Source organism: Ursus maritimus, unplaced genomic scaffold (genome assembly GCF_017311325.1).
Source record: "Ursus maritimus isolate PB19 unplaced genomic scaffold, ASM1731132v1 scaffold_6, whole genome shotgun sequence".
NCBI lineage: Eukaryota > Metazoa > Chordata > Mammalia > Carnivora > Ursidae > Ursus > Ursus maritimus.
In genome coordinates, this window is record NW_024426774.1 from 85,206,524 (window position 1) to 85,215,329 (window position 8,806).

Below are 8,806 nucleotides of genomic sequence, written 5' to 3' on the forward strand. Positions count from 1 at the left end.
TGCAGCAGGAACTGTTACCATGACCATTTCACAGATGGGAAAACTGAGACAGAGAGCAACTAAACAACTCTGTTGAGGCCAAAACAAAGTGGTGCTGCCGGGATTCAAATCCAGGCAGGGTTTGAATCCAGCTGTCCGCCAGAGGACCTCCAAAGACCACATTCCAGACCCAGGGAGGCCTGGCTGAGTGACAGTTGGCAGCATTCCCATCTAACCTCCCGCATTCTGTAACAACACACGGGCATTAACCGGGAGGTCCTCCCATGTGTCTCTTTGCTCCCTGAAGCCTGACTCGGGGCTGGAGGATGATGTCCCCAATGGCCACAGTGGGTTCATGGCTGTCCCTCTGTGGCCTCGGATGACAGAGCCCCCAGTGGCCAAGTGCCAGGTGCCCCCGACTTGGGTGGCAACTCGCTCTTTTAGTCAACAACAATGATAATCCCTCCCCGCTGCAGGTATGTCTCTGCTCGGGCCCACAGGCCGGTGCTTGGTGGCCTGGGAGTGGTGTCCTCACAACCAGACCAAGAGAGACTGCTCTCCATACCTTGAATACTTCAAGCCAGCCACCGCTCTGCTGGGGCTCAGGACGGAGACGAGGCTCTGGCATGCATGTGGAGGTCAGGGTGCCATAAGAGAGGGAAGAGGGGAGGAAGAAGGGGAACCAGGGAAGCCAGGGGGTCGGGGGCCTGGTTCTAGCCCCACTTCTGCCCGCACTGGCTTTTGGGACTCTGGATGAGCCTGGGCCCAGGCTCCTATTGGCTCTGTTCACTTCTGTCGAATTGACCAAACATCCTAATCGATGCCATCTCTGTATTTGGATGCCTGCTTCCCTTCCCCACAGATAGGGAGTGACGAGACAGATCCATATATGCTAGAAGAATGCCCTGCTCACAGCACTGCCACCTTGCTGTCAGGCTGGCTGGCACAAGGCACAGACACTCATCCCATCACCACCTTGGAGACCAGACAGAGTGGGGCCCTGGAGCTGAGCAGCTGTCTGCAGAGGAGGGCTCTCTACTCTCCTCTAAGAAGCTGACCCTGCTTTCTTCCATCAGAGGGCCTTGACACCCATGTTGACTCCTACTTCATGCCTCCACCCTGTCACCCCATCGGATGCCCTGAGGGAGCACTGGGATCCAGCTGCCTGCCAGAGGACTCTTCAGAGTACACAGCCCTCCCACCCAGCAAGCCTGGACCGACGCTGGCTGTCCATCTGCATGTCTGTGGTCACTCTGAGTGTCTAGAAAGCAGGACCACACCTCAAGTCAGTCAGCCCAGCTGAGGGGTGACATGAAAGAGAGAAGCAGGGGCTGGATCTCCAACCCCTTAGGCCTTGGCTTTCCACCCAGAGGTCTTGTGACCGCAGTGCCCAGGGAGGGCCTTGCTGAGGGCCCAGGACAGAGTCTGGGTCCTCAGGTACAAAGGGCAGAGAAAGAGTAGATCTATTCCAGGCAAGGTGGCCTCAGCCTGAGGCTGATTTATGACCAGTGCCCATGGCCACTCTGACCTGACTGCTGCCAAGCCCCACAGAAACAAAGAGGAAGGCTCCAAAGGACGTGGCCCCTCCTGCGCATCCCTGCCTCCTGGCCATGTGAGAGCCCATGGCCACCCCGCACCTCTGGAAACCTCAGTCATGTGAGAATAAAGTGGGGTGATGTGAGTTTCAACATACAAACCAATTCTCGGTGTGGTTGCCCTGCCTTCACTTAGCTTGCTCTGCCTGGTTTGGCTCTGCAAGGTGCCCTCCATGTTCTGGAAGCGCTCTCTCTCCTCTTGGCCCTGGCTGTGACACTCTCTGCCTGGGGTCCCATGGTTCCTCTCTGCTTGTTGTGTTCATGATGGCCTTGTGCACTCTTGCTGAGGGCCCCCACTCCATCCACCTGCCCCCGCCCTGGGGGTGCCCCAGTGAGGTCCCACCAGCTGTACCGTAGCACAGGGCAACCAGTCAGGGTATGTTCTCTCCTGTGCCTGGTTGCTAAGGATTTTTCATATCGCAGCCTCTCTCCTGGTCTATTGCAATCACCCTCCCTGGTCTCCTTATCCTCTGCTGGGTGTCTCTTTATCTCCATTTTGGGTGTTTTTCAAGAACCCTTGACTGCAGGGGCCGTATGGCGGTGAGGCAGGAGCAGGTGTGCTGGACCATGCGTGAGCGCACAGAGGCCGACAGAGAGAAGGTGAGGAGCCAGCCCTGCAGGGAGTGGTGAGTGCACTGGGCGTGCATGGAGCTTTCAGGCCCTCAGTCTCTGACATCCCAGCTCCCAGGGAATGCGTCAGATGTCTGAGACCCATGTACTGATGATACTCCTGTCTCACCCTTGCCTCTTCTCCTGAGCCACCAGGGATGGCTGTCCGCTTCTTGAAAGCTAAATAGCCCTCTGGGTCCCACCTTACATCCTCTAGGCCTACCACTTACTGCAGCCATTGCCATGGCAACCAGCTTTGGTGACTGTCACCTGGCCGTGCCTCCCCTTGGCTGCCCCTTTGTGTCCAGAAGCTTTTTTGTCACCCCAGTGAGGGACCCTACAGGGCACTCAATGTTCAGAAAGCTGGAGGTGGAAGGGGATGCTTGAACAGATGCCCTGTGGAACCCCTTTCTGGGGGACAATTCTGAGACATCCCTTCTTCCTTGGCTGGCTGTCCATGTCTTCCACTCCTGTTCCCCAGAGTTACTGCCCAAAATAAAGCACCTACACCATTGCCCCATCTTAGCACAAAGCCTGCTGCCTCCCCCCCCCCCCCCCCACAGCTCTATCTCTATCCAGCACACCAGTATTGGATGACAATTAGGAGGAAGAGAACCACGTGGGAGGAGGAGAGGCCAGGCAATCATGGAGGTTTCAGTCTGTGCCCTTCCGCTGCTCGGGGCCAACCCAGGGCTGCAAAGGATGTGGCCACAGGTGCAGGGAAGGGAGCATCCCTAGCAGACCAAGCCCTCACTCAGAGCCCATCCTGCGGTCACTCCCTTGCTACCCCAGGGGCCCACGGGATGCCCAGAAGCTGGCAGCCCATCCGAGGCCATGGCAGCCCCAGGGCTGGTGGTCCTTCCTGTCCCCAGGGAGTCTTTGGCCCCTGTCAGAGTTCTCAGCTAGACCTAGAGCAAGAACAAGAGAAGGGCCTTCAAATGGACAGGTCCCCATGTCCCTTAGGAAGGCAGCAAGCCCAGTTTCCGTCTCCTCCACCAAATGCTCTCAGGGCTCTGAGATTTGTTTGAAACTTAAACTCAAGCTTCCCAGGCCAGATTCTGAGCTTATATAACTCCCTGGGAATTCCCATGTGTTGGGCTGGCTGTTCCTAGAATCTTGCTATGATTCCTAACTTGGTTCCGGACGCAGAGCCTCCGTGCAGCTCTGAGCGGGTAAATACGAGCCTCTGCCTGGAACTCAGGGAGCCATGCTCTAAAGCACAGACCAGACCTGTTAGGATGAGGTAGCAGGGGGTGTCAGCTGCCCACAGCCGCCCATCTGTCCCTGCCACCCCCAATTCAAGGGAATTAAGACTTGCAAACTCTGGCCTCTTCAGTGAAAGGCCAACATTCAGGGAACTGGATTATGTTCAGGATGTTTGGTGATGTCTGGGGACCAGCCTGTACCTGGGCCAGCCAGGCAGCTGGGGGGAGGGTGTGGATCTTGGGGGCTGTCCCTTAAGGTGGACCCTTCCCCACCATGTACACTTCCCTCTACCCACAGGCCTTGGGCGTGGAATATACTTCCCATCCAGAACCAGAATCTGTACTCCCAGCCAGAGTGGACAAACGTCAGTATCCCACAGTGGCCTTGTGCGTGTCACAGCTGGACTGGCGTTTTCTTCCCCACATTTTCCACTCCCTGTCACCATAGGACCGATTGGCCTCTGGAAGTCCCCTGCACTGTGTGAAGTCGCAGCGGCAGCCTTGGGCCTGTGGGAGAAGGATGTCTCCTCCCGCCCCAGATCCCGGGCATCCCGAGCCAGGCTGCTGGCAGAGATGCTGCAGTAAGTTCCTCAGCTGGCCTCTTCCTCTCCAGTCTTGGGACATGCCCCTCCCTTCCTCTCTGGTCCCCGCTTCTCCTCCCTCTCACCTACAGCTTCTCCCAGAGACACCCAGAGTGCCGAGACGATCCCTTGTGGGTAGTTCCCGTGCGCCATGAACTGTCTGGTGCTAGAGTATGAGTCGAGGGATGACACCCACCCTGCAAATCACGAGGGCCCCCAAGACGGGCTGCCTCTGCCCCTGGGCCGGGGTCTGCACTCAGCCTTGCTGTCTGGCTCAGGTGGTGGCCTGAGGCGAGACATGTCCTCTAAGCTCGGGAAGCAGCCTTCATGGAAACCTGGCAGTGTGCAGCAGCCAGTGACGGCGAGCTTGGCACAGCCTGTGACTCCACACTGTGTGCCTCAGACAATCCAGATGTAGAGTAAAGAAGGTTTGGAGGCAGTGGCTGAGAAAGGGCAGCTGATGCAGCTAGCAGGCATGGGGACGAATCTGGTGCCTTCTCCATGGGCCTGGAGTGTGCGCACACCCTGCCCATTGCTAACTCCCTGCACTGCGTGAGCTGCCATGCCCCCAGCACCGAGCAGAAGTGGAGACAGCCACTCCCAGATGGCAGGAGCAACTAGCAGCATGGCACACCCTTCCCGTCCTCTCCTGCAGCCCCGATCTCATGCTTAGGAAGGCCGGAGTCTGCCAAGAGTCCCACTTGTCCCAACAGCCAGATTCCCAGCACCCCAACATGGCCATTAGCACCAGAGACATTCTTACACGGGGCAAGATGTACTTCGGCCTAATCACCTGTTTTCGTACTCAGCACCCTGAGCTCCAAGGTCTCTAGCTGAATAGAATGATTCTGATTTAGGGCCCTTCCCTGGGGCCGAGAGATGTAGGAATGATCCTCTGAACCTCCTCCCCCTCCCCTGCAGAGGAAGGCCAGCCTCTGGGGAGGCAGACTCTGAGCCACAGAGGCCCCCAGGCTGCTGAGCCCACTTGGCCTCCCAACATCCCTACTGCACATCCCTACTGGGCTCTCAGCCTTACTGCAGGGCTCGTTCCACAGGGTTAGAAAGAGCCAAGTTCAAGTGCTGAGTCCCTACTGACAATGTGATCTCAGGTCAGGGATCCTTCATCTAGAAATGTAGATATGACAGACCTACTGTCAGGTTTAAGGATGAAGTGGCACAATCTTCGTAAAGTGCCTTCTGCAGGAGAGGCCTCCCAGACCCTTCTGGTTCTCTCCAGCACAAGGACCACAGGACCCCTGCTGGGGCTGAACAGAAAGTCGGGTGCAGAACAGAAACTGGTCAGATGCAGATAATTAGGCTCACAGGCTATGGCCACTATGTGCACAGAGAGCCTGGCCCCTGCTCAGGAGAGACGACGCCCAGTGTCTGCTCCTGGGGACGGCAGCCTGCAGCTCGCAGCTCCGGCCCCCTGCCCCAGGGCCTGCCCTGAGACCACTCAGGCGTGAGGCTTTCGTTACTCACCACACTAAGGCAGCAGAAAGGAGGCTAAGTGGTCCTGGGATGAAAATCCTGGCTGGCCCCTACAGGAGCCTCCAAGCTCCGAATCGGGGCCAGGAGTGTGACATGCGGTCAACCGCACCGTAGAGCCGGCTCTCCGCTCACCAAGTAATTAATGCAAATTTCCTTGTCTCCTGCCTTCAGAGGACCATCTCCTCAACAATGGTTGCATTTTCCAAAACAGACAGTCCAAATATTTTCCCATAATAACTTCTTTCAGTGCAAAAAACAGTTGACCATTTCTCCTCATCGGTCAAAACGGACCCCGGCTACTGTGGGTGGCGTGGGCAGTGTCCCTTGCCAAGTGCCTGGCCTCAGCTTAATGACTCACAGCCTGGCCCCTGACATTCATGATTCAGGGAATGATCAGGTGGCTCCCCAGCCTCCAGGAATGCCAGCCCCACCCCTGGCCCCCCAGGCCCAGAGCCAGCCAGAACAACTGTGCCCTGCCCTGGAAAAGGTTAACCTCGTGTACAAAGAGTTTCAGAGGCCCTGATGATCCCACCCTCCCTCTGGAAGCTGGTGCCCCCTGCAGCCCACCTGCCCTGCCCCAGAAGCTCTCTGTGCCCCCTTTTGTTTCTGTGCCAGCCAGCTTCTTCAGCAGGGAGCACCCACTACCTGGAATGTGGTTCATGCTCAGTAAAGCTTGATGGGGCCACTGACGACTAATTGGTCTACCTGAGGGCTCACAGGGACCTCCGCTGGAATGTTTCTCCTCACAGCTGCAGGCCGACCTCAGCAAGGAAGGCCAGACAGGTCAACGGAAACCAGAAACGGAAAACCTGCAGGTTTGGTGTCCACAGTGCGGAGGTCCCGGCTGTTTGCTTTGCTGAAGTTCATTAGTGGGACCAGAGGAGGCAGGCTTTGACAGGGCCGCGGCTCTCTTCCTTCCCCAGCCCCACCTGTGGACTGGAAGGCTGCCCTTGGGACCTGGCACCTGTCTGCTCACTCACCGATTCTGCACCTTGGCCATGCACTCGAATCACACGGAAGCTTCCCCAGGTCCCAACACTGGGTCCCTGCCCGAGCTTCTGAAACTAGGGGTCTGGGTGGAAGCGTCCCGGATGACCTAATGTGCAACTCAGGGTGACGTCCTCTGCGTGTATACAGCAGCTCCAGGGACACACTCACAAACGGGTTCGGATGTTCCACACGAACTGTGCCATGTCTGGGGTGAACTCACAGGATGGGTCTCAGGTTCTTTGGGGGTGGTTGCAGCTCCACAGTCTGTGAACGCTGGCGGAGCATATATGTGTCCCCTCGGGGAAGTCGAGGAAGCCTGGATGAAAGGACTGAGTCTCACACTATGACTTCGGAGGCAAGTACAGTTAAAAATGGAGTGTGGCTTGACGCGCTGCACTCCTGCTGCCAGGTGGGCGGCTCTGCTGACCTGTGGACCCACCACACCTGGTCTAGAAGCCCGCTCTCAGTCCGACAGGCTGTTTCTCTAACTGGCCTCATTAGTCCTTAAATGAAATTCCTAACAAATCACTTTCAGGATAGAAAAATAAATATGGGCAATTACCTATGGGCGATAGTGTTACTTTTCTAGTTTCGATCTATCCAGCACGCATTTGTTTCTAACCCTTATGCAAGGGTTGGTTGCATACAAGTCTATTTCTTCTGCTAAACAGTATGCCTCTAGAGGGAGGGAGCATTCGCTCCCCTCCCCTTTTTAGCATTACACACGATCTTAGCTGTCAGTGACTGTGCTCTGAGCATTTTACCAATTATCTCATTTAATTTTATTAGCTCTTTGCACACAAGTTCTCTTGTGCTGTTTTACTGATGGGAAAGTGGAGACCGTCCTTGCAGCCTCCAGAACCCATGATTCAGACCCGCAGTTCATCCACTCTGAGAGGGAAGGCGTCTGCTCTAAGAACCATCCCTGTGATTTCTGATGGGCATTCTCGTGATTAACATTAGTAAGTGAATTGCACATCAAGCAAATACGCTGAGTGAACACCCCCACTGAACTTTGCTGGGATTTAAAAAATGCATTCTCACAGAGGGTGTTTTGTATTCCAATGAATATATGTTACTCTGCAAACCACCCAAAACTTTATTTGATCATTGACCCATATGCAATTCCTACTGTTAAAAGAACAATCCTGGCATAAGAAACTGCCCAGGGCTCCACCACGGCTCAGCACCACCTGGGCCCTTCCAGTACTTGGGGAGATGGCACTGGTCTCCAGGGTTGCTTTTGACCCAAAATGCTATATTTGCACCTTTCTTTTTTTAACAGGAACAGATGTGCCTCTCTCTTCCAGCCATCCAAGATGTCAAAAAGGAAGCGAGCTGAAGGGAAGGCGGCCAGCCCCTGCAGACATGAAGAAGCAGGAGGCCAAGGAGGTGGTCAATCTCATGTTTGAGAAGAGGCCCAAGAATTTGGGCATCAGAGGGGGGATCCAACCCAGAAGAGACCTCACCCACCTTGTCAAATGGACCACTCCATCTGGCTGCAGCAGCAAAGGGCTATTCTCTATAAACATTTAAAAATGCCTCTCGTGCTTAACCAGTTCACCTGGGCCTTGGACCACCAAACTACTGCTCAAGTGCCCAAGCCGGCTCACCGATACAGACCGAAGACTGAGCAAGAGAAGCAGCCGAGATAGTTGCTCCAGGCTGAGACGAAAGCTGCCAGCAAAGGGCATGTCCTCACTAAGAGGCCACCTATCCTTCAAGCGGGAATGAACACTGTCACCACCTTGGTGGAAAACAAGAAGGCTCAGCGGGTAGTGATTGCACACGATGTGGATCCCAGCAAGCTGGCTCTCCTCCTGACCACCCTGTGTCACAAGATGGGGGTCCCCTACTGCATTATCAACGGGAAAGCCAGGCGGGGGTGTCTGGTCCCCAGGAAGACATGCACCACTGTGCCTTCACCCAGGTTAACTCAGAAGGGGCTCTTGCTAAGCTGGTGGAAGCTATCAGGACCAATTCCAATGACAGATACGATGAGACCCGCCATCACTGGGGAGGCAGGCCCTGGGTCCAAAGTCGGTGGCTCACATCGCCAAGTTGGGAAAGGCACAGGCTAAAGAAACAGCCACCAAACTGGGCTAAGTGGATGCTGTTGAATTTTCTGTACGTTAAAGTAATAAAAAGTTCTTTCAGCCATTGTCAAAAAAAAAGAACAGACATGCATTAAAAAACATATTAATCACACATGCATAGATGCCACCCAGTTATTTCGTTGACAGATGTCCCAGAACTCTGATATGTAGAAAGCAACTAGGTGTTCCACACATTTCCGTCAAGGGTACAGGGTTGTTGCTCTCTTAATGCTGTTGTCTGCTCAGTAGCCCAGGCCAGG

The 8,806-nt window shown here is 55.3% G+C and overlaps 1 pseudogene; it reads left to right on the forward strand.

Annotated features, from left to right (window-relative positions):
* Positions 1 to 2,108: 2,108 nt before the first annotated feature.
* On the forward strand, positions 2,109 to 8,556 carry LOC103682579 (annotated as a pseudogene).
* Positions 8,557 to 8,806: the final 250 nt, after the last annotated feature.